This window comes from Canis lupus, chromosome X (assembly GCF_048164855.1).
Source record: "Canis lupus baileyi chromosome X, mCanLup2.hap1, whole genome shotgun sequence".
NCBI classification, from domain to species: domain Eukaryota; kingdom Metazoa; phylum Chordata; class Mammalia; order Carnivora; family Canidae; genus Canis; species Canis lupus.
This window is the reverse complement of record NC_132876.1, coordinates 91,177,234-91,203,538: the sequence shown is the minus strand read 5'-3', so window position 1 is coordinate 91,203,538 and position 26,305 is coordinate 91,177,234. Positions and strand designations below refer to the sequence as shown.

The window sequence follows — 26,305 nt, the reverse complement described above, 5'->3', positions numbered from 1 at the left end:
GGGTGTCAGGCAACACCTAGCAGCTGGGGGATGGGCGGCCAGCCCAGGTAGGGGACCAACAGCATTTCCTACAGGCACTAAGTGAAACGCCGGATCACAACCACTGAGACCAAGGCCTTTACATTTCTTTTATTTGTTTGTTTAACCTAATTTAATTTTAACATCCCTGTAAAGCAAACATTGAAATCATACCCACTTTATAAATATGCTAGTGCTCAGGGCAGGTTGCCACCTGCTCTGACATCATATCACCAGCGAAACCTCCTGGACAGAGAAGAGATTTAAATTTGGACTGACTTCCTTGGGAGCCTGTCCTGCCTGGCAATGGGCCAGGACTTTTGTCTCCAGCCACTTAGATGTCCAAGGTCAGGATGCGCCACTTCAGGACTCTAATTTACCTAGCTTTTCTCAAGAGCCTTTTTCCCCTTATTCTCTGTTTTGTATGGCTTCTTTTGACAAATGCTTTCAGAGAACGTGTGTGCATGTGCATGTGTGTGCGTGTGTCTATGCACGTGCACACGTGCCGGGATGCAGGCACTGGAGTCATAGAGGACAGGAAGCAGAGCCAAAGCTTTCCTGTCTTCTTAAACCTTTGTTCCTGCCGCTTCCTCTCCCTGCCTCCGTCCTGTTCCCCGCTTTAGTCCCATTTTGGCCTCCTCTCCCCACCTTCACCTCCTCTTCCCTTCCCCTCCCTTCCCTTCTCTCGCACCTGCACCTCGGCTTTCTTCCCTTGCCTCTGTCTCTGCCCCATCACCGCCCTCTCCCTTATCTCCTCCCCCTTCCTACTCCCTTCCTTCCTTGCCACCCCCCCTCACCCTCAACCTGAGCCCCCAGACAAGCCAAGGTCTGTCCTTGGCTGGAGCAGTGCCTCCTCCCTGGCCCTCTGGCGTGGGGGAAGCAGGAAGGCAGCGGGAAGGACTCCGGGTTGCAGAAGCCCCAGCCGACCTGCAGGTGGTACCTGGATCCACCTCCAGCAGTGTGTTGGTCTCACTCAGGGGAAGGTGCAGAGGAGGAGCTGGGTGGAAGAGAAGGGGGGCTGGACGGGATCAATTTATCTTGACTCAGGGAGCAGCCCGGTAGCCAGGCAGCCCTGGCCAGAGAACGGCTAAGCAAGGAACGCACTGAGCGGATCCTCCTCGGAACCGTGTGGCTGCAAGAAGATAAAAGTAAACTGTGATGACAGTCGTCATGCATCAGCCCCATACTCGCTGCCCTTTGGCTCTTTGTATGGACCAAAAGGTCATGGTTGACCTGCCTTTCCCCTGAGAGGTGCTCTCCATGCAGACCAACTGGCCAAGGAGCATAAACATTATCAGAGCCAACATTTGCAGGAGCTCTTACCATGTGTGGTGTCGTGCTAAATTGCCCCATTTGACAGACGAGGAAACAGAGGCACAGTGCAGTTAAGTCACACAGCTGGGAAGCTGCAGAGCCAGGGTTCAAACGCGGGAAGTCTGGCTCCAGGGTCTGGGCCGTTAACCACTATACTGACAGCTTTGTAAACCTCACTAGTGTTTTTGCTCTTCGGGATGCCCCAGAGGCTCAGAGAATGGAAGAGAGAACAATCCAGAACTCCTTTCTCCAGACAGCAGCCAGGAAGGCAGTCCCACTTCTCTGGGGCAGGTGGCCACAAAGCTGGAAGTTTCTTTCTACCCTTACCCTGCATCCATGGGCGGTATGTCTGCAAGTTCCTGTGTCTCTGGTCCTGTCTGGTGATTCTGACCCAAACTCAAACCATGGGAAATCTATCTCCTCAAGAGCAGGAAAAAAAAAATCTGCATTTTCTTCTCCTCTGGGGGTTTGCCCTGGGAGCCACCCTGGGCCATTGCATGTGCCTTATACACTCTTCCATCCCAGCAGGTGGTACTCGCCACTTGTTGCACTAGTGCCTAGGGGACTGGACAACCGGAGTCACAAAGGGCACCGGTTTGCTAAAAAAGGAAAGAAGCACATCACCAGGTGCCCTAAGTAGTCCACTATGAATGGGGCTAAGAATCGACACCTTCCAAAATCCCTTAAAATTTAGGTATCTGTGCTGAGGGCGGTCATTTGTTGAGGCCCTTCCTCCATTCCAGGCTCTTTACAAATGTCTTTGCACGTCTACAAACCAAGCATCGTTACCCCCTACTTTAGAGATAAGAAAACTGAGATTTGCAGAGGGTGAGTACCCTCCTGGCCTGGGGTCCTGCAGCGGGTCCTGCACCTGATCCCCACCCCTGTGCCTTCCCCACGTGGTGCCCCCCTGCTGGGGTCAGACGGAGGAGAGCTGTGAGGTCTGCCTGCCAATGCTCCCCACTCCACTTTGCCCTCAGCCCTCCTCCCCACCCTCCCCCCTCCTTCTCCTGTTCCTTCTCCTTCCTTTCTTTTTCCCATTTCCCACTTGCAGGCCTACCAGCCTCCCCATCTCAAGTCCGAAGGGAGAGCAACTGGGGCGGCAGAAGGCATGGCTCCCTTCCTTTCCCTGCACGGTCATCTCCGGTCCTGACTCCCGACTCAATTACAGTTACTCCGGTTGTAAAAGAATTAAAATCTAAAGCTGGAGGTATCACTAGGCTGAGGACAGGGCCAGACGTGCCTGGGAGCGTGTGTGTGAGTGCGTGTGCACGCCTGTGCCAGGGAGGTGCTTGTGGGAATGTGAAGGAGAGTGCATCTGGGGGTGGGGGTGGGGGTGGTGCCCCCACATTCAGCAGTGTCTGTAATGGGGAGCCGAGTTGCTTTTAGCAGAGCAGGAAAGGAGGTTTCAAGCGAGCTCAGTCGGCCCTCGGTTGTCCCGGCAGCTGGAGCCAGACAGCTGGGCAGCCGAGGGCTGGGTGCACCCCAGCTTCACAGGCCCCACCCTGCAGCTGCCTGCAGGCCTGAGAAGCAAGAATCTGGGTGGCCTTCCCGGTGGAGGTGTGTCGTGTCCGCCTGGAGTGTCAGGAGGGGTCTGGCTGACAAAGAAGCCTGGGACTGGGGAACCTCATGGCCCTTCTGGGTAGCAGGAGGGAGAGGGAAGCCGTTTTGACCAAGGAATCGTGAGGGAGGGCAGACTTCCCCACGGCTCTCCAGGGCAGGGCCGCTGCCTCCGGTTGGTGAGACCTCAGGAAAGAAGGAGGGGAGGGCCCGGGAGGGGTGCTAGGGAGACAAGAAGGGCCAGTTACATGGGAAATGAAGGCTTTGGCTAGGACCTCCCAGCCGGTCGCCTCAGCACGAAGCTGAGGGAGAAAGGAGGGCCGGCTGTCATGTCCTGGGAAGACCCAGATTGCATAAGCGCTTAGTGCCGAAGGCCTGGGGAGCCCTCTCTGTGTGGTCCAGTGCCCCACCCCCACACCCCTGTCCCTGCCAAACAGGCCGGACCTCACGGCCTTCTCATTATGAGGGCTGCCATTGACTGTGGAGGCAAGGGGGAGGGGTTCTCTCTCTCTCTCTCTCTCTCTCTCTGTCTCACTGGGGTGCTGAGAAACCAGGGCCAGGGGCACATCGGGCTCTTTGAGAGCCCAGGTCGGTGCTAAGAACAAATGGCTTCTGATGGGTAACTGGCCAGCAAGCAGCAGCAAACCGACTCTCTCAGATGCAGTCTTGGGGATTGCAGGCACTTGCTGGCAGGGAGGCGTAGACAGAGGCCTAATTCCGGCGCCGTGTCCCTCAATGTCCTCATCTGTGCTCTACTGTGGCCCAAGCACTGGAGTTATTAGGGCAAGTATAATAATAAGGTGACTAGGCGGCCTCCGCACGTCCTGTTGCCAGAAAAACAAAAGTCCCATCTGTGTGTGAGATTTCCAATCATTCCCTGGGAATTGGAGCCGCTCTGGAGCTCCTCACGTGGGGGTGGGGTGGGAAGGGGGGCTCCTGGCGGAAGTTCCAGCTGAGACTTCGGTCCGCTCACTTCTGACCTGTGTAAGCATGCTTTGCTAGAAGGAAAACTTTTGCTGCCCTGTTCAGAATGTTCTTTCAGGTAGATCCTTCCCAATCCCCATTTACAGGAACAATTAGGGGCGAGTCTTAGAGTCCAGCGGTCCCTGCATCCTACCCCCCTCAGCTGGCACAGTGTCCCTCCTACAAGGCCAGAGTCAGCCTCACCAGGGCCCACCTCCTGGAGGGCCCTTCGGACTCCAGCTTCTGAGCAGATTTATAATGAGATTCAAACGAGATTGAGGTTATCCGGGGTGAATGAGCCAGCTCCTTGCCCCTTGTTTCTCTGGAGAGAGCTGTAGCTCTCCCCCTAGCACTGTAGATCTCAAGCTTCTTCCAGAATTGTCTCTGAAAGTGGAGTTTGGTAGGATGGAGTGGATACAGGCCAGGGTAGGGGGGCAGTGGGATTTGCCCTTGCTGTCCACGTAAGCCCCAGGTTTGCCGTTCCTCAGAGAGATGAGGATAAGGACAAGGGGCTTCAGAAGCTGATCTGAGCACCTATGTGCCCTTTCGATCTTCAGGAGGCTTCCGGAGAGGGATCACCACTGCTGTGCATAGGCGCATACCCGGGGTACAAACCCCAGGCCCGTTCCAGCCACCGTTTGGGGAACTGAACTCAGCACAGTGGAAGGATAAGCTTCATTGCCTCTTCTGGCTTGAGAATCTGGGTTAGTTTTCAGCTACCTCTTTTCTTTTGCCACCCGGAGCATTAGCACATCTCCAGGCACCCCTAAGCAACAGAATGCAGTCCAGTGGGGGGGGGGGTGGGCAACCACTCAGAACTGCCCTAGCCAGGACTAAAAGCCTCGTGCTTTCTGCCCTGTGGCTGGCCACACTTCCTGCGTAGCCGGGCAGGCCAGGCCAGGCAGCCAGACTCAGACTTGGGCTGACCTGCTTGCAGCACTCCAGAACTCTGGCCCCCAGTCTGCGGGATTCCAGCGAGGTGCCATTTCCATATTCTCTGGCAATAACTAATTAGCGATTATAAAGCTCTTTGAAATATGAAGTGCTGCATGATAATATCTGTAATGAGCCTGATTCTTTCCCTCTTCCGTGGGGGGGGGGTGGAGTGGGGGGAATAGGTTTTACACCCATTAAGGGGGAGTTGTGCTGCAAAGCAGCTTCCCTTCCCCGAGGGGCATCAGAGTCCGGGGCTGAGGGAGGGGTACCGGGGAAGGGGCATGAGAAAGCAGCCCACTTTGACGCCTGCCCTTCTCGAATATTCTACCCCTGCCCCCATCAGCTGCTTACCAGCTTCTCACTTACCCTCCCCTGGGTGGGAGCAGGAGGGGGTACTGAGGATGATGGATGGAAAGGGGAGAAGAGAAAGGTGGAGTTAGGGTGAGCAGAAAGAGCGGGGCTCGTGGTCTCCTTAATGTGATTTAGAATTTCATATTAATATATCACCTCAGAAAAAAATTAATGAGAAACGTGAAGAAAATAGGATAATGAATATGATAATATATGGGGAGTGCTTTGGGCTTCTTGGAACAAAGGTGCAAGGAATTATTGCTGTGATTTTCTCACGGTGCATATATATTTTTATTAAACTCTAAAAAAAATGCCAGTAGATTCACTTCTTTGCAAGGTATTAACGCCCCGCAGAGGAGTCGTTCTTCAATTAGTTTCCTGAGCCTCGGCCCACCTCTTGGCTGTTTTTTCGTCACTCTTCTGGAGACTTCCAGCTTAAGGGACAGAGGGAGTAGATTAGAACGCTCCTCGGCTTGGCCCAGAGTGTCTAGCGCACACGTGCCTGGGGAGAGGGCCTTCTGAGCAACCCGGGGCTCAGGAGGGACAGCAGGGAGTTTCATGCAGACCAGGACTAGAAGTCAGGGCCTGGCCAGATGACCACTCGAGGTGGCCAGCAGGAAAGGAGAGCATACTCAGGTTCATTCTTCTGGCCAGCCAAGGGTCTACTCAGGCCAGACTTCTTGTTGATGATTTAAACATAATTGAATGTAAATTCCCAGTTGGAAGGGAACTTTGTGGGGCTGTCTTGCCAAGGGGCCGCAGAGGCCAGAAGGAAGCCGAGAACCACATCTCTTTCTATTTCTCACTGCCTGGTACCAGTAGTCCTCAGACCATGATCTCTGGACAGCAGCATAGTGTCACTGGGATTGTGTTGGACATGCACATCCCCATGGCCCTATCCCAAACCCACTGAATCAGAAACTGTGGGGATGGGGCCAAGCAATCTGTTTTAACAGGTCTTCTTACACGCTCAAATTGGAGGACCCTTGTGCTGGAATGAGTATTCCACAGGAAGCTACGGATTATCCTGTCCCGGGGACACAAAGGTGGGGTGGGGGTGGGGCTACCCTTGCAGAAACACAGGACTAAAGTACAAAAGCTAAGTAGGTGATGGGAAGGTCTAGGATACTGGGTGTCACCGGCTGGGTGTTCCAGAAAGCAGGCTTTGGGATGGAGTTTAGCATGTGGAAGGTTTACTAGGCCCGGCCCTCAGCAGCTGAGCTGTCTCTGAAGAGCCTGAGAGCTGAGAGCAGAAGGAGGAGGGACAGTCTAGGGATAGCACTCTCTGCAGCTGGGCTGTGGGTCCCTCCCCAAAAAGGGATCTGCAAGCACTACCACCTTGGACTATACCATTTTAGTTGCCATAGTTAAACAGAGAACGAGAGTGAACCCCCATCCTCACTCCCACCCCACATGAGGGCACAGACCTCTCTCTCTCTCTCTCTCTCTCTCTCTCTCTCTCGCTTCTGTCTGCCCACTTCACATACCTTGTACCAGGCCAGTGTCCAACAGAGAAGCTGCTGAGGAATGTGAGGGCTTGGGTCCCGCTCCTACTTCTGCCCCTCATCAGCTGGCTGACCTTGGCCAAATTTCTCTCTGCCTCCCTGAGCCCATTTCTCAGTAGGAATTGCTATCAGCCTTCGATGTAGCTGTTCATAAAGGACCTGGGAACCTGAAGATGCTTTCATTCATTCAGTAAATATCTATTGAGAGCCAGCTATATGTTAGGCTAGGAACACCCTTCCTGCCTTCATGACCATGAGAGGCTGATGATGGGGGAGGTCAGAAGTCCAGTAAACACACAAAGAATTAACTAAGAATTGTGGTGTTACAAAGGAACAAAAGAGGAGATCAAAGAAGATACAAAGGGACAAAATTTAGATGGGAGAGGTCTCCTTCCAGGTGTGACATTAAGCTGAGGAATGAAGGATGTAGAATCTTCCTGAGGTGGAGTTGGGGCAACGGGGAAGGCATTCTGAGTAAAAGAAATAGCAGATGCAAAAGGTTTGAGGCAGGAAAGGGCTTGGCTCCTTAAGGATCCATGGTGAGGATGGTGGGAGTTGGGTGCAGCGCCCTGAGGGACGTGCTAAGCAGTTTGGATTCTGTGCACAGTGAAGTCAGAAGCCACTGGAAAGTTTTAAGTAGGACAGTGACAGAGATTACTCTGGCTGCGGGTCGTTGGGGGCAAGAGTGAGTAGTGCTAGGGACTGTGGCTCTGTCCTGGTGAGAGATGATGGTGGCTGGGATCAACCAGGGGTATCACGAGGGGGATAGCTGAGGACAGATTCCAGACTTTGCAGCAGAGCTGATAGGACTTGATAGCTGGTTGGAAGTAAGCAGCTTCGGTTCCTTGTTACTGGCTTGAACAACTCAGTAGAGGGAGGTGCAGTTCACGAAAGTGGCCGCGGGATGCTAGCGGAAGAACAGAGAGGAGCAGTGCTGGGTAAAGCTCAGTTCCCCGACCTGTTGGCTAAATGCCTATTAAAGTGAACCAGGGAGGTCCTGACCCATCTTAGGGTCCATTGTGAAGAATCTAGGAAGCAAAGAATTGGAATTGGAGGGATCTCCCTAAGGCACAGGGAGAAGAAAAAGGATAAGGAGGAGGAGGAGGAAAAGAAGAATGAAGCAAGGCAGATGGTGTAGCAAATCAACAAGAGCTGATATCCATCTAGTACTTGACATGGGCCACATGCTATTCTAAGCATTTTATGCGTATTATCTTATTTATTCCCGCAGGTGTTCTACAGAGCACCGAAAATTGTTACCCTTCTTTTACATACAAGCAAGAGCTGGACCGGAGAGGTTACATAACTTGTGCTGGGTCACACGTCCGGGAAGGGGTGCGGCAGCCTGGCTTTGACTCAGGCAGCACAGATCTGGAGCCCAAGCCCCCACACATGATGCCTCCATGCCTGTCATAACGGCGGCTGATGGTAAACAGCCATCTACCAGGAGAGCGGTATCACGCACCCTTCTCGTAAGCCTCATTTCATCAGTGTGGAACCTGATGCCTCAGAGGTTCAACAACTTGCCCAAGGTCACTTAACTAGAAAACAGCTGAACCGGACTTCAAACACAAGTTTGTCTGGCTGCAGGGGCCCTGCTGTAACCACCACACTGCACCTTTCCCCCAGAGACATTCAGTCTGTCTTCAAGAATGCAGAGATAAAATCAGGTTGCTCTGTTTTATCTCAGTGGCCAGATTTTATGCCTATGTTAGTGACAGCGACGTACCAAATATCTCCCCTGTCATCATATTCCTCGCTAGGGTCTCAGATTCTCCTTGGAGCTCCAGTGTTCATTCCTCGTCCATCTCTCCATTCCTCGGTGTGGCCAGCCCTGAGCCAGCATTTCTTTGAGACTCAGCCATGTGCATAGTTCTGCTCTAGGTTCTTTGGTTCAAAGTGAATGTAACACTGTGTCCCCAACCTTGGGAGTTTTGCAGTCTAGCTGGGAGAAAGTTAAGGATGATGTACGTTGCTCTTTCTGGTAGCCCAAGCACCTTCCCATGTTTTTACCAGGGACCCTTCCCAGGCTTAGTGTGGTCCTTTCACAGATGAAGGCAATTCTGCCGACAGCCACATGAGCTTGGAAGAGGATCCTAAGGCCCAGAAAGGATCACAGTCTGGCTGACACCTTAACTGTAGCCTTACAGAATTCAACAGAGGCCCCACTTGAGCTGTGCTCAGACTTCTGCCCCACAGAAATGGTGGGGACTCACATGGTGGCAAACCACTATGAGTGTGGTCATTTGTTATGCAGCACAGGAAACCCATTCTGATGGCCACAGTATAGCCCACCTCACACTCTTCCTCCACAACGTGACCTTGGTATTCATCCCATCAAGAGGTGGAGTCTAATTCTCCTGACCTGGAGTCCAGATGGGCTCATGACTTCTTTGACCATAGAAGACAGTGGAAGTGACACAGATTTCCAAGGCTATGTTGTGAAAGGCCACGCAGCTTCCACCATGCCCCTGGATCACTTGCACTTGCAGCCCTGACCTGCTATGTAGGTGGCCTGATGACTCCGAGGCTGCCATGCTGGGGCACTCTGTGTGGGCTCGCCCACCGGCTGTCCAAATCTTCAGGTGAGCCCAGCCCAGACTCTAGACGTGTGACAGAGCAAACCTGCAGATGATCCCACCCTCCAGCCACTGAGTCACTCCCAGACTGCTAGCTCTTTCCAGTGGATTTTCTAAATATCATGGGAGAGAGACAAGCCATCCCCACTGTGTCCTAAACAAATTCCTGGCACACAGAATACATGAACATAATAAAATGGTTTCTGTTTTACATTACTAAATTTGGGAAAGTTTGTTATGTAGCAATAGTAATCAGAAAACATGGCCAAACTCCAAATCCAGGGGGTGAGGAAATAAACTCTGCCTACTGCAATGTGAAATCCTGCAGATTCACACAGTGAAGGGCACAAATGTATGATTTTAGTCGAGCAAGGACCAGAAGATTGGGAACAATACCACAGTCTACCATAAAGCTTTCGATCTGGTTATGTTAAGGATATAACATAAGGCCCAGATAGGGCTGTTGTTTTACCCATAATCACACAGCCTCAGCGTCAACATTTGAGACTCAGCCCTGGCGGGCACCCAGGATTGTCCCTCTCTGTGCATTTGCAGCACCCCAAGCCGGAACTTGTTGAACAAACTTGACCTGAGAATGACCTTCCCAGTGAAAGAGGAACCCAATGAATGCAGACCCTGAACTATTTCCTTAGCTTTTAAAGGCCCGGGGCTGGTACCTGTTGTAAATGGCTGCACAGTATCGATGTTTATTGGACTTGGTATCCTATGAGTCTGTTTTGTGGCTGCGCCCCCATGATGGGTCACCAATTTTTTTTTAAAGATTATAAATGTAACATGCAAAAATCATATTTGTTACATTTATACATATTTATATCATGCATTTGCAGTATAGAGAGGCACTCAGAGGATATATTATTTATAAGCATTGCTGCGCGGCTCAGGTTGGTTAGAGAGGCTCAGAGTGAGAGTGTGTTTGTAAAGTGCTCCAGGGTCCTCTGGGATGAGGGCAGCTATGTAAGCGCGAGTCATTATCATTAAACTAAACTGCCTTCCTCCGATTACTGACAGCACCGAAGAGCTTCTCCCGCCTCCCCTGCCCCTGCGCACGGCCTGGTAATGCTGGGATAATATAAAGATAATATTACCGTAATAAGTGCTTTGCAGCATTTATGCCTTTATTAGCAGAAGCCATATTGTAAGGAAGGGAGAGGCCCGCAGAAGTGCCAAGGGGTTGGTGCCCAGGGTGGAACACTCAGGGGGGACGAGCAGAAGTCTGGGTCCAAGCTAAATGTGGGGGCAATGTAGCATGAGGCCAAATTCTCCCTCCCCAGCCCCCCCTGCAGTGCTTATTTCCAATTTCAGTTGGTTTCCGAAAATGCTATTGAGTCCAGCTGGGTCTGGGGTTGGGTGGGGTGTAATTGATAATGGGCACAGGGTGGGGGGTAGCAGCTCCTGGAGCCGTAGATCCAGGGGTGCCCCACCTCATTTTAGGGGGCCTCCAAACCCAGGGGAGGCCCCAGATTGATTGCAGAGGCCTTCACTTTGATTGGCACGTAACAGAGACGGCCGCAAAAGCCATGGGCTTCCCTGAATGGCTTCGTTGGTTGCCCCCATGACACTATGAGAGAACGTACAAAGAAGAAGGAGCTTCAAAATAGTTCTTATATTTTACAAAGGGTCCCTTTCCCCTCAGTGTGCCAGGTGCGTCAGACTCAGTTTAGGTTGTGTTGCATGTATCCTTCTGCATACACTTGCCACGGGGAGGTATGAGGCATTTGTGGAAACACATCTCAAGGCCTTTAGACGTCCCATTGTTACGTCCACAGCCTCAATGGACCCTTCTCAAACAGCTCCATGAAGCTCTTCTTATCTGTCAGCTCCATTTTATTAGACATGGACACTGAGGTCCAGGAGCATAGTGGACCCCCAGAGAGTGGACCAAGGTGGTATGTCGGGAAGAATCAGAACCGAAATTCAGGCCCTTAGGCCCCAGGTCAGGGACCCATTCCTGCACTATGCCTGTCCCGCCCGGGATGGATTCGTACAATGGAAAGGACCCCACCTTCCAGCCTTGCTTGGGAGGAGACAAAATCAGAAGGGAGAAAGCCAGTGCGCTGGACATCTATTGCTGTGTAACAGAACATCCCGAACCTAGAGGTGTAACCCAGCTTCGATCGATCGTTGTGGGGTGACAGGGCTCAGCAAGGCAGCTCCCCACTGGGACTGCTCCTGTGGTTGCAGTCACATGGCCGGAGGTGGGGACATCTCAAAGCCTTCTTCTCTCTGGTGCGTGGGCTGGGAGGACTCCCGACAACTCGGGGCAGCACAGCTGGGCTCCGGGTCTCTCTGTGTGGGCTGCCCATGTCGTCTGTCCAGCGTGGCAGCCTCGGAACAGCCGGATTGCTTCCATGGCAGCTTGGGGCTCCCGAGTGGCCGTCCCGTGAGCGAGGGCCAGATGGAAGGTGTATCGGCTTTTATCATCTTGCCTCGGAAATCACACAGCATCACTTTTTGTTATTCTTGTAATTATTTGCTCGAAGTGAGTCCCGAAAGCCGGCCCACATTTGCAGGGTGGAGGGCTGGGCTCCTACCTCGTCATGGGGGCCCATCACAGAACTTGATGGCATGTTTTGAAGGCACCACGGCTTTGCTCAGACCACTTCTCCTGGACAGCCCTTGCGGGAGCCCAAGTAGGCTCAGGCAGGGGCTAACCACCGCTCCTGACCTTTCGTCTCCTCTGCCCCTTTAACTGGCTGAACTGCCCTCGAGCCTGCAGGCCTGGTGAGGTGCCTCGGGCACCGACTGATGGCACCATGCTCAGGTGCTAATGACGCCAGAAGGCCGCAGGCAGGCCAGGAGCCCAGGGGTGACCCACGTCCTGGGGAGGGAGTCACAGGTCCTCACCTCCCACCCCGCCCCAGTCAAAAGCCCCAGTAATAGGGCCTCCGCGGGAGCTGCTGGCAAGGGTGGCAGCCCAAGTGACAGCCCCTGGGCCTGAGCTGCTGAGAAGGTGTGTTTGCCTTTTGGCTGAGACGCTTTAAAACCCCAGCGGCTTGGTTTCATTTTGAACCTGACAGATAAAAGACCGACTTTGACTGAGAATATTAACTTTCTGGCTCCCGCCCAAGAAAGCTGAACAGATGAGGAAATAATATAAAATAAAAGGCGTCTGCAAACACTGATTGTCGGCTGCTTTCCATAAAATACGCCCACTGTTATGTGTAACACTCTCGGAGCCTTTCATTGCTCGGCTCCCTCCCTCTCTTTCGCTCCTGGTGCCGAAGGAACTGCCTTCTCTTATTTAGAAAAAAAAGACAGACAGGAAGAGAGGAAAGGGTGCGAGTGCTGAAAACCGCCCCCAGCTCCCCTCCAGGAGGGCTAAGCAGGTGCACCCACAGACTAAGGCTTCTTCTAGCTCCCCAGTGAGGATGGTGGGGGAGGCTCCAGGGGCCACCCCAGGGGAACCTGGCTCCGGAGTCCTGGGGAGAAGGCTGGCCCTCTGGGCCAGCTCCTCCCCTGTCCCCTGCTCGCAGCAGCCTTCAGATGCCAGAGGAACAATGGTGACGTCTCCTCCAGGCAGTGCAGAAGGGCCTGGAAAGGTCTCCCGTAGCCCCTGGCGACTGGCTCAGGGAGGCAGTGGGCGAGATAGGAGGGAAGCTGGGAGCAGGGGCTGTTGGAAGTGCTCAGCTTGGGCCTCTCTACTCCCCACAGCCCCTGCTCTTCCTGGGGCTGCCCCTAAATGGGGGCAGGACTGAGGGGGTGGGGGTACCACACTTGTCACGCCTTGGCTTGCACCCTAAGAAACACAGGGTGGCTCGTCTATTAGTTGGCTCTGGCTGCTGTAACGATGGACCACAGAAGGTGGCATCCACAACAGGAATGTCCCGCCTCGTGGTTCTGGAGGCTGGAAGTCGGAGATCAAAATGTCCCCAGGGTTGGTTCCTTCTGAGGGTGGGAGGGCCATGAGAGAGGGATCTGTTCCAGGCCTTTCCCCTTGGCTCTTAGATGGCCGTCTTCTCTCTGTGTCCTCACACGATCTTCCCTCCGTGGATCTGTTGCCCAACTTCCTCTTCTTATAAGGACACCAGTCCTACAGGACTAGAACCCACCCAGACGACCTCACGTTAACTTCATCACCTCAGTAAAGACTCTGTCTCCAAATGTCACATTCTGGGGTGCTGGGAATCAGGGCTCCAATGTATGAATTTGGAGGGGACACAGCTGAGCTCTTTAGCCTAAGAATTGAAATAACAGTAGGTGCATACCCCCAGCTATGTTTCCCAGCAGCTGCCTTGGGTGCTCCTGCTGTTGCGTCCTCCTTCCTTGCCTGGGCCACAGGAAGTCCTGAGCTTACGAGGAGGCAGTCAAGGGGACTCCTTGAGAAGCAGAACACTTGAGGGCATGGACTCCCTGCCCTGCCACTCTGGCCACTGCACAGCTGGCCTGGTTCGTGACGGAAAGCCTCCGGGCTGTCTAGATAGACAAGATCAGTAAGGGACACTGAAGAAGCAGAAGGTGGCCACTGGCCCCGAACACCTTCCATGCCTGGTCTGAGCAGGAGACAGAAACCGAAACTGCCACCAACATCATCTGGGATACTGGGCACGCTGCCATAGTGCTCTGTGCCTAATTTTCTTATCTAGAAAATGAAGAAAAAGAAATGTAGCCATTTGCCATTGAGTGGGTCCAGTCTACCAAAGTATGACTGGGCTCGTGATGTCAAGCCATCCAGCAGGCCGGCTGAGGAGGGCCACTTCTTGCACAGACCCCAGGAGAAAAGGTCAGAGGCTCCCAGGAAGTCAAAGCAGTGGCCCTCTGCTCACCTCACCCACAGTGGGCAAGTCCTCTCAATTCTCTGGCACTGAGAGGTCTGAGGCAGTTACAAGACCTCTGAGTTGGCCTTCAAGCAAACAGAATACAGGGGAAATATAATTGTTCCTGGGGAAGTGTTTCTCAAACTCTTTTTTATTGCAACACTAAGAAATTCTTATAACCCCTAACACACACACACACACACACACACACACACACACACACACACGTGGACATGCACATGCACACATACCCTATACCTTCAAATTATGTTCAGAACTGTCCCAGCAGCCTCCCAGCTGGTCTTCCTGCTCTTTCCCATCCCCCCCTGCTCAATAATTTCTCAACCCAGCAGGGAGAACGAGCCCTTAAAAGGCTAAGTCACATTACTCCCTTGGCTTAACACCCTCTCACAGTACATCTCAGGGCAAAAACTCAAGTCTTCCCAGGGACCAACAAAGCCCTCTGAGTCTGGCCCCCATGACCTCTGTCCTCACCTCCTCTCCTTCCCCCCTGCTCCCTGTGTTCCAGCCACACAGCTCCTCCTTCCTCATCAGACAGGCCAGGGCCCTCTTGTCTGTACCTTGGTGCCAGCTTCTGAAAAGGCTGTGGGCGGTGGGAGGGGCTCCATACCTCTCTTTTCAGGAGCCCAGGGGAGAGTGAGAGTCCCTTCAGTACAAGGCTCCCTGTGCCCACCTCTACGCCGACCACAAGATGCCAAAAGGGGCCAGCACCCACTCCTTGCAACTTGATCAAAAATCAATTGGCCATGCTACCATGAGTTTATTTCCAGACGCTCTATTCTGTTTCACTGATCTATGTCTGTCCCTCTGCCAATACCACTGCATCATGATTATTGGAGCTATGGAGCAAGTCTGAGAATCGAGAACTATGATTTCTCTATTCTTCATTTTTTTTCAAATTTGTTTTAGCTCTTCTAGTTCCTTTGTCTTTTTATATAAATTTTAGAGCCAGCTTGTTTATATGTATACAAATCCTCCTGGGGTTTTGATTGGTGCTGTATTAAATCTATAAATCATTTTAGTGAGGAATTGACATATTTATTATGGTGAACTTTAACAATGCATGACCATGGTACATCACTCCATTTCTCCAACTCCTTTAGATCTCTTTGATTTCCTTCATCACTACTTGGTATTTTTCAGCAAATAGGTCCTGTACATGTCTTGTAATATTTATGCCTAAATAGCTCATTCTTTTGGAGTGATTATAAATTGTATTCCTTTTTAAAATTGTGGTTTACAGTGGAACATTGTTAGTACACAGACTTATAGTTTCATTTCGTATGTCGAACTGATATCTGCAACCTTTCTAAACTTATAGTTCCAGGAGATTTTGTTTTATTTTGTAGATTCCTTGGGATTTTCTGTGTAGACAATCACATTGCCTGCAAATAGAGAGGATTGTATTTTTTCCTTTCCAATATATATGCTTTTATTTCTTCTTCTTGCCTTATTGCACTGCCTAATCCACTGGTGTTGAACTGGTGGAGTAATTATGGACATCCTTGCCTTGTTTCTGATCACAGGGAGAAAGAATTCTGTTTTGCATCGTTAAGTATGATATTAACTGCAGGGTTTTTGTAGATGCCCCTCTGTCAGGTCAAGGAAAAGCCCTTCTAATTCTAGTTTGCTGAGAGTTTTTATTACAAATGGATATTGAATTTTATCAAGTGCTTTTTCTGCATCAGTTGATAGGATCTTTGGTTTCTTTCTTCTTTGGACTTGTCAACATTGTGAATTATATTTATCCATGTTTGAATATTGCACTTCTGAGGAAAATCCCATTTGGTTGTGTTATGCTTTTATGTATTGATGGATTCAATTTGCTAATATTTCCTTAAGGATTTGTATGTCCATGTTCATGAGAGATATTAGGGTCTAGTTCTTTATTCTTGTGCTCTCTTTGTCTGGCTTTAGAATCAGAGGGTCATGTAAAATGAGTTGGGGAGCATGCCATGCTCTGTTATTCTTAGGAAGATTTTTTATAGAATTGATGTTATTTCTTCTTTAAATGTTTCGTAGAATTTACCACCTGGGCCTAGAGATTTATTTTTTGGAAGGTTTTTAACTACATCTTTAATTTCTTTCATGGTTAAAGGATGATTGAGGTTCTCTATTTCTTCTTGGGTGAGTTTTGCTAGTTTATGATTTGCAAGAAATTGGTCCATTCCTTCTCATATGCACAGAGTTGTTCGTATTATTCTCTTATCCTTTTAATGTTTCCAGGGTCTGTAATTATATTCTCTCCCTCCTTCCTGATATTGGTAATTGATGTTTTCTCTCTCTTTTTGTCAGCTTTGCTAGAGATTTACCAATTGTATCAATCTTTTCAAAGAACTAGTTCTTGGTTTCATTGATTTTGCCTATTGCTTATTTGTTTTCTGTTTCATTGATCTCTGTTCTTTATTATTTCCTTCCTTATGCTTGATTTGGATTGATGCTGTTCTTCTTTTTCTAATTTCTTAAAATGAAAGCCATTGGTTGTTTGAGAGCTTTCTTTTTCTAATGTATGCATTGAATGCTATAAATTTCCCTCTGGGCACAGCCATGGATACATCACACAAATTTTAATATGTTGCATTTTTATTTTTGTGCAGTTCAAAATATATTGAAGTTACTATGGATATTTCTTCCTTGATTCAAGGATTATTTAGAAGTATGTGACTAACTCTCCCAGTATTTGGAGCTTTCCCTGTTACTTTTGCATTATTGATTTTTATTTTAATCCCATTATGGTCTGAGAACATACTTTGTATAATTTCAATTCTTTTAAATTTGTTCGGGTTTGTAAAATATTGTCTATCTTACTGAATGTTTCATGTTCACTTGGAAAAACTGTGCTCTCCTGTTGTTGGGTAGAGTATTCTATAACTGTCAATTAGATCCAGTTGGTTGGCATCATTGTTCAGTTTTATATGCTTGCTGATTTTCTGCCTACGAGTTCTATCTAATACTGTGAAGCAGGTGTTGAAAAGTTTCTGCCTATAATTGTGGATTTGTCTCTTTCTCTTTTCAGTTCTGTCAGTTTTTGCTTCGTGTGGTAGAAAGTCTTTTGTTAGGTGCATGCATTTTTAGCACTGTTATGTCTTATTGGTGAATTGATCCTTTCATAGTTATGTAATGTCCCTTTTGATCCTTGGTAATTTTCTTAGCTCTGAGATTTCTTTGTCTGCTATTAATAGAGCCACTCTAGTTTTCTTTTGATAGGTATTTGCATGGTGCATCTTTTTTTTTTGTCCTTTCACTTTTAACCTACCTGTATCATTATATTTGATATGAGTTTCTTGTAGATAGCACATATTTGGGTCATGTTTTTCTTTTATCAATCCATTCAGATCATTTTTCATTTAACTGATGTGTTTAGGCCATTTATATTAATGTAATTATTGATGTTTGGATTAATTCTATCATTTTATTATTCAGTTCCTCTTTCTTCTGGTTTTTGTTCTTCTATTTCCCTTTTCTTGCCCAATTTTGGGTTATTTGAACATTTTTTCTAAGTACAGCTTATATTTTGAGAAACATACAGAAACGTTGCAGTGATAATACAGAATTCTCATATAGCCCTCACCTAGTTTTCTCTAATGTTAAGTTTACATTACTATGATATGTTTGTCAAAATTATGAACCCAGTAATTGCTACATAATTATTAATTGAACTCCAGACTTTATTTGTATTTCATTTTATTTATATTTCTACTCATCTCATTTTCCTGTTCTGAGATTTAGTCCAAGGTACCATAGTGTATTCACTCATAATGTTATTTGAACATATTCGACTTTAGTTTATCTAGTGTGATTTATACTATATCTCATATGGTTATTTTAGTGGTTGCTCTAGGTATTAGAAAATATATACTTAATGTTCCATCATCAACTTAGAATCAATATTTTGCGACTTCAATTGGAACATACACAATCTACCATTATTTATGGTCCTGTAATCTTCCCCTTTTGTATTATATTTTTCTTATGTATTACATCTACATGTACTAAGCCCTCTAGAAGATGCTGTTATTTTTGCCTTCAATGGCCAAATGTATTTTAAATATCTCAAAATTGAAGAATGATCTATTACATTTACTCAGATGTTTACCATTTCTGTTGCTCTCCCCATATTTCTGATATTCCAAGTTTCCTTCTGTTATTATTTCCCTCCTGTTTGAAGAACTTCGTTTAGCAGTTCTTTCCAAGCTGATCTGCTGGTGACAAAGTCTCTTAATTTGCCATCATCTGAGTATACCTTTATTTCACCTTCATTTATTCATGAAATTTATTTTTTACTCAATTTAAAATTTTGTGGACAGTTCTATTTTAACATTTTAAAAATACTGTGCTGGGGGCTTCTGGGTGGCTCAGTTGGTTAAACATCTCAGGTCATAATCTCAGGCTGGTGAGATGGAGCCCTGCATTAAGCACTATGCTCAGCACAGAGTCTGCTTGAGATTCTCTCTCTCCATCTCCCCCTGCCCCTCCCCCTGCTCTCTCTCGCTCTCTCTCTCTCAAATAAGTAAATAGATCTTTAAAAATGCAGTACCACTTCCTTTTGGACTCCATGATTTCTGTCAACTGTTTGCAGTCACTGAAATTGTTGTTTCCCTGTAGGTAATGCATTGTTTTTCCTCTGGCAGCTTTCAAGAATTTTTATTCTTTTGTAGTTTTCACCAATTTGTGATGTGTCTGGTCATGGCTTTCTTTGAGTTTATCCTATTTGGTGTTCACTCAGCTTCTTGAAGACATAGGTTTATGTCCTATGGCCAAACTTGGGAAGCTTTTGGCTATGATTTCTTCAAATATTTTTTTGGCATTGTACTCTTTTTCCTCTCCTCTTGGTCTCATAAACATAAATGTTAGACCACACTGGTCCCTGAGCCTCTATTCATTTTTTTTCAGTATTTTTTCTGTCTGTTACTCAGACTGGATAGTTTCTATTGATCTATCTTCATATTCAGACTCTTCCCCCACCCTACCTCTACTCTAGCCTATTCTTAGTAGAATAGCCCAAATGATCCACTGAAAACCCAAGTTGGAGCAAGTCCCTCCTCTGCTCAGAACCCTCTGTCTCACTCAGGATCAAGGTCTGAGTCTTACCATCGCCCACAGGGACATAGACGATCTGGCCTTACTACCTCACCAGTACCATCTTGCTCTAGTGCCCCTTGCTCATTTGGTTTTAGCCACATTGGCCTCTTTGCTGTTCCTCTAATACTTCAGTCTGTTCCTGCTTTACAGCTGTTGTACTGGCTGGTCTTGCTTCCTGAGGCTGTCTTCCTACCTCTTCATAGAGCTGACTTCCTCACCTCTGTAAGTCTTCACTCAACTGTCTTCTTTTCAGTGAGGCCTTCCGTGACCACCCTATCTAAAATGGCAGCCCCACTTTTGCCTTTCCTCACTTTAGTTTTTCCCTATCACGTTATTTAACACAATATGTAATTTATTTATTCATTAATCATCCAGAATGTGAACTCCAAGAGGGCAGGGTCTTTTGGTCTTGTTTCCTCCCATGTGCCCACGGCCTGACACACATATTAGATATTTGATAAATAAATGTTGAAAGAATGAACAAAAGTACTAGCTGGGTCTGCTTCCACTGTAGCCTATAGAAGGCAGAGAAGTTTTTGCTTCTTACTGAGTGTTTCCAAGTATGGACACTGAAAAGTTCCTGAATATTTGCACGAGCAGATTCAGTGTCATTGATGGCGTAGGATCTTTTAAAAGAAATCAATGGTTTAGGCACCTGCTGTTACCACATCCTCCTAGAACTGAGTATCAGAAATGCCAAGAGCGTGAGGTTCTGCACAGATTGACTCGTCGCAAGGTGTTGGAAACAGGTACCGAATTAGAAACTGAGAGCTTTGTACTTGGATTGATTCACAGGTTTCATCTTTTCAACTTCCCAAGTGCCGTTGCTGCTGCTAGTTTCTGAAATATCTTGTGAACCGTCGGCCTAGCTTCTGCTGGTGTGCACACGTGCGCCCACGGGCACGCTCCCGTGGGCCCCTACACCGGGTGCTGTTCCGGCACGACCCATTCCCCATCCCAGCCGAAGTCTGGAGTGCTCAGATGATTGTCCAAAGAGGCTTTTTGCTGGGACAGAGTTTCTCAAGCTCCCTGGTTCCCAAGGAAATGAGGTGTGTCTGATGGTGTCCCCAGTCCCCTCCCACATCTGTCAGCACAAGGGTATATGGCAGATAATAGGATTTCACTGTATTGTGGTGGCTTAAACAGGCATGAGAAGATGGTGATTTCAAACCTGTGTAAGTTGTAGATACCCAAGTGGTTGTGGCTTCTCCTCCGTGTGATTGTCAAGGGAGGTGAAAGTTCCAAGGGACCCTTAGGCTTACACCTGGCCCTCCCCTGCTTCCTTCCCTTCCACAGCATGAGATCGGGCTTATACCCCTTTTAGAACTTCCCCCCTTTCCATCATGTCCTGCATCCCTTGGAATCCAGCCCCTCATGGGCTTTCAAGTTCTATGAAGGAAACCATCTGCTGGACTTGTTGCACAGAATGGTTATTTGAGGTGCTTTGTTTGTGTGTCTATGTTAGGTGAACTGCAGATATTCTTTTTTTTTAACTGCAGATATTCTTTTAAAAAAAAGATTTATTTATTTGTTTGTTTGTTTGTTTGTTTACTTACTTACTTCTTTATTTGAGAGAGAGAGAGCATGAGTGGGAGAAACAGAAAGAGGGAGAGATAATCTCAAGCAGACTGCATGCTGAGCACAGAGCCCGACATAGGGCTCGGTCTCACGACCCCAGGATCGTGACCTGAGCTGAAACCAGAAGTCAGATGCTTAGCCGACCGAGCCACCTAGGTTCCCCTGAGCTACACATTCTTGTAGGAGTAGAACCTAGGACAAATGAGAGCCTTCTCCTGTAAAATATACCTAGGCTCACAGATACGTGTCGTTTTATGGATGCCAGACACTCCAGAGAGCCCAGGGCAAGAATACCACACTTACCATGTCAGCGACTTATTGATTTTTGTCAGCTTTGCAGATATATAATTAACATACCAAATGCACCTATTCTAACTTTATGTCCTGAAGAGTTTTGACAAATGCATACAGCTATGTAACCACTACTGCAACAAGATAAAGAAAATTTCCATCTCGCTAGAAAATTCCCTGTGCTTCTTTCCAGTCAAAACATCTTCCCATCAAGATAATCACTATTACAACCTCTATCACCATAGAGTTTTGCCTGTTCTAGGACTTTGTGTAAATAGAATTCTAAAATACACGCTCTTCTATATCTGGCTTCTTTCGCTCATCAGGTTTTTGAGATTCATCCATGTTGTTGCCCATATCTATAGTTTGTTCCTTTTAATTGCGGAAAGATATAAATATACCACAATTGGTTTATTGATTCACCTGTTGATGGACATTTGGGTTATTTCTGTTCAGCTGCTCTGAACATTCAAATACCAGTCTTTGGACTCTTTTCTCTTGGGTAAATAAATACCCAGGCATGGAATTATAGGCATATGTTTAACTTTTTAAGAAATTACCCAACTTGGCCAAAGGTTGCTTTTTTTTTTAAACCATTTTATATCCCCATTAGTAGTGTAGAAGAGTTCCAGCTGCTTTTTGTATGTCAAAAGAAGGTTCTAGGGAAAAGGCAATGATTAGTCTCTTGGGGCCAAATGCAGTGGTGGAATTTTAGGTATTAGAGGGGAGCATTTCAAGTTTGGGGAGTGTCTCAGAGCCCTACCGCTCACATTATTGCCTTCCAGTTGGTATCCTGCTTCCTGCAGGAATATACGGCCTGATACACTTGTGCACAACAAGAAGGGAGCCAGGGAAAAAGGAAGTGGCTGGGAGATCAAGTAGGGCAGGGCAGGATGGAAAGAGCTCTGGACTGGTCATAATGGAAAGACCTAAGTTCAAATCCAGTTCTGCCATGGACCTGCCGGTGATTTGACCCTTACCCTATGTTTTTTAGTGTTCTCTTCTGGGGAATGGCAATCATAGGAACCACCCTACCTGGTTCACAGGGTTACATGGAGGCTGAACCGGGACAGAGGGACTATGTGTGCAAGGACTTTACTAACGGCAGGGATTGTGGTAGCGTTGACGGCAGCAGGACAACAGCCGGGAGTCTCAGAATTCTGGAGCCCTGGAGTTCAGGCAGAGAGAAAGAGATGCAGGATGTGGCTGTATGCAGCACCACTGCCTGGGCAGGGCCAAAGTCTTATGTAGAAGAATGTCCTGCCCTGCTCCCCACCTAAAGCCTTGGAAGGGGACAGGGCATTAACACAGGCAATAGAAACTGGGAGACCTGGGTCCGAGCCTCTGCTGTATTAACAGCCAGCAGGGTAAATCCTTTTAACCTAGCTGCACTTGAATTTTCTCACTGGCAAAATGGAGGTGATAATGCCTTCCCTGTGACACCTCTCCAGAAGCTGAAAGAACCCTGGGAGGTAGAATTTGTCGTGTGGACAGGGGATGGCTGGGGCCAGGGCTGGAGCTGTCAAAGGAGCAGAGAGAGAGACCCACACTCAAATCCTGCTGAAGCCCCCATCCCTTTGCTTAGCACCTCTCAGGCCCCTATGTTAGTACAGCGCTAGAATTCCATGAGTCAAAAGCTGTGGATCAAGTGCCAGGCCCGGGCTTGAGCCGAGTGAAGTTTCCCAGTAAATGAGGCAGTAGCAGCAGAGTAAGGTAAAAACTACATCTGCCACCCACTGCTCGCTAGCCACGGGAGCTGGAGATTGCCTACCTCAGGTGAGATCCCAGGGAAACACTCTGAGATGGAGATGGAGATGTGAGTGCAAGAGGTTTGTTGAGGGGTGCCTTTGGGGAGGTAAAGGAGGCAGAACTGGGCCAAGGGAGACCTCAGGTCACGCCCCCACTCCAGGGTGGGGGTGGGGGGTTGGAAGAGCCGGGGTGGCCCTGCAGAGTTGTCCTGAAGAATTGAGGCAAGAGGGGCTCTATCCTCCCATATAACCCTGTCCTTGAATGTGGGCTGCATGCCAGGAAGAGAACATGACCTTGGGTCAGTTTCTGGAAGGGGAGGGTGTTAAATAACGTACGCCTTCAATATATACAATTTCTATTTTTAAAAAAAACTTTACTATGAACTCTGCTTTGCACACTCCCAGCAGCAGGGGAAATGAGAGCCCCCATCCTGAAGGGACAGCTGGGCAGTACACCACAGCATCCACAATGCCTCTCGGTGCCTCAGTTTCCTTATCTGTAAAATGGGGATAATAATAATAATAGTGCCTACCTCGCAGGGTTAACATGTGGATTAAAGGAGTCAGTATGTGCGAAGTCCTTAAAATGGTGGCCGGTACAGGTTATTCGTAGTCCCAGCATCGTAGAAAACATTCCATAAATCCTTCTTTATCAAGTGAATGCATAGATGGATAAGCCCTTCCAACCCTGTCCATAATAAAAGACAAACGTCATGTCTGCCCTTTTGGGAGGAAGCAAGCCAGTAGCCAGGTGACAGTGCATTTGGCTGGAAAATCGAGGATTCGGTATATTTTAAACCACGGGACCCGTGCTCACAGGAAATGTGAAATCTCCCTTTCGAAACCTTTGCCGCCCCTGAGGGTCTGGCATCTCCTGTGTGGGCACTGCCAGAGACCTTTACCCTCAGTGTGCTGAGCTGCGGTATGGGGATTTGACAGCCGAAGACAGCTCAGCAGGGTGCAGGAAAGCAGACAGTTAATGTGCTTTGACAATACAAAGGGTTATATAAACGACCCAGTTTCTGTAATTTTGCTGTAACTGTCATGGGAATTGCTATAGACAGATACGGAGAAGGCCCTGTTTATGCACTTAAACTTTAAAAGGTTTAACCACTAAACACACAGTTTCTTTCTCTTCCCCTCCCCTCCTGACAATCCTGCATTTAAATGGTACCGGAGCCGGGGTGCGGGGAGCAGGCGCGGGGGGGGGGGGGGGGGTGGCGGTTGAAATACTGGGCTGCCTTTATCTGCCCAGGTCCTGGACCAGAGCCCCACTTTCTGACTCCTGGGCCAACCGCCTGCCCCAGCCAGCCTCCTGGGGGAGATTTCCTTACCTGCTCCCGGCAACCAGATGCAGAGAGGGGGAGGGATGGCAGGAACGGAATTGCACCCGCTCTGAGCTCCCGGCTTTTGCCCAATTTAAATCTGGTTCCCGTCCCAGTGTTCAAAGCACGTCTCTGTTTGATTCTTGCCATCTCATCTTAGAAGACTTTTCCCAAGGTGGGGGTGGGGATAGTTCTAAAGCCAGAGAGGCAGGAGGCGGGAGGGTTTATGCAGGCAGATACCACAGGCTTCCAAGCTAAGTGCCTTAGCAGGGAGAGCTCCTGGCTGCTGCTGACATTTCTCAGACAGGAGATCAATAAGTGGGTAGAGCTTGAAAAGCAAATCATGCTTCTACCTGCCCTGGGGAACCCTCAGCAACTGTCATGGCAGAGGAGGCATCCCAGAGGAGGCCAGGAAAGACAGGGGGACGCACATAGCCTTGATACAGCCGAGATGGGGGGCAGGGACATTGGGACTGCCCAAGGAGATGAAAGGGGCAAATGCTACGACCACCCCCCCACCTTCCCACGCACCCCCTCTTGCTTCACAGATCTTGCTGAGTGTGTGAAGATTCCTGACTTCTGCCTCCCAGGGACAACCAGACCCTCGGAGGTGGGTTGTGCAGCTGATGTGGCTTTTCCAGGCCCAATGAGCCTGGCCCGAGCACGGAAGGCTGTACCGGGCGGGAGACCCCGTATGCGCAGTTGGGTCCCTCGGAGAGACCGAAGCCTAATTCCCTGCCCCGCCGGCACCCGCGAGGACTTTAAAGATTGCTCCACGCGACGTGCAAAGAAACTTTCTATAGCACATTTGAGCTTTCTCAAGAGCCCGGCGTGCCTTTGTAGGTGTGTACGTGTCCGCGGGAGCACGCGTGCACACGGGAAGCCCTGGGAGTAAGTATCGAACCTGGTTCTGATCCGGTCAGCTTGGTCCACTCCAATGCTTTCAACAATCCGTTTGGGCAATTGAGTCTTTTTTTGCTTTAGATAGTTACTCTTTCCATTCCGCTCTCCCTCCCTTGATCCTCTCCAGGACGGCCTCTGGGTAAGCAGTGGGAGTGCCTCATCCTTCAGGCCAGTGTGGCTGGGCGTCCCTCTGGTGTCACCGGTCCCCTCTCTGGGCCCTTCCGGTCTCCACGGCAGTAGATACTCCTAGCGGTGGCCAGTGCCGAAGTCAGTAGTTAAGGGATCTTGCTGTGCCCTCTCCCAGGGTTCTGTGATCCTCCCTGCTGACTCAGGCTGCTGCTGAAGACCCCCTCCCCCCCACACCGAGACATGGCCATGAACCCTGTTTGGTCTCCCATTCAGGTGGCCCAATCATTGTCTCGACTCTCAGATCATTTACACTCCAGGGTGAGCTCTTCAGCTAGTGTCTTGCCAACATCTGCGTTCACCCAGGGCCTGTAGCCATCTCTGGGATTTCTCATGTGCCAAAGAGGGCTGAGGAAATGTCGGGAATGCTAACTCAGGCTTGCTCTCTACTTACACAGTGGCTGCCCTATGTTACTGCAGGTGAGTTGTGCTGGGGGAGGGGGTGTCTTCCTGGAGTCCTGGTAGGAGAGTGGACAGACGCACTTCTGCTATTGGCCTTGGCCTCTGCCCCCATCAGACAACTCCCTACTCAGAAACTCTGCTCTAGATAGAGTCAGAAGGAGGCTTTTCTCGCCTGGTTGGGACTTCACTTGTGCCATATTCTGTGCCTTTCTGACCCCACTCTAGCTTCCCCCATGGTTTAGCCTTAGTGGCAGAGGATGAGCAGCAAGAGAAATGGCTTCCTCTCTTACACTGGGTTCTCTCCAATGCAGGGCATGACACGAGGCTTGGGTGAAAGTAGTTTGCCTGAGAGGTGATCATAGCAACTAGGAGCAAAGGAAAGGAGAGCGACACAGGGAAGAAAGAAATGTGGATCTAAGGAAGGATAGCAGGGGCTGATCTCCTAGGAAGTGTAGAGAATGCCTTGCAGAATTGTCCACAGGAAGGATAGGAGCCTGGGGCCTTTATCCACCAGCTGCCATCTGACCTTGCTTGAGGATTGCCCCTTCGGGGTGCTAACTCCAACCCACTTCTGGGCTATACACACACACACACACACACACACACGTATGTAAACTAAGCATGTTCCCACATGGGTGGAGAAGGCCAGGGGCAGAAAGAAGATAGAGACTCTCAGTTTGATGTGAGTCTGCCCACCGAAGCTGCTACTGAAATTCGAGGTGGACCAAGGGCATGATGGGAGTCACTGAAATGCTCTCGTACGCTTCC

At 49.0% G+C, this 26,305-nt stretch overlaps 1 long non-coding RNA gene across 2 annotated transcripts; it reads right to left on the bottom strand.

The window, feature by feature from the left end:
- Positions 1 to 114: 114 nt before the first annotated feature.
- Positions 115 to 25,494, bottom strand: LOC140627543 (uncharacterized). Of its 2 annotated transcripts, none has more exons than XR_012026229.1 (3): positions 24,056 to 25,483; positions 23,255 to 23,409; positions 115 to 1,150 (listed from the first exon to the last, which is right to left on the bottom strand). It is a non-coding gene; the product is annotated as an uncharacterized lncRNA (long non-coding RNA). The 2 variants fall into 2 exon arrangements; XR_012026230.1 differs by lacking the exon at positions 115 to 1,150 and adding an exon at positions 5,227 to 5,576 and having other exon boundaries at positions 24,056 to 25,494.
- Positions 25,495 to 26,305: the final 811 nt, after the last annotated feature.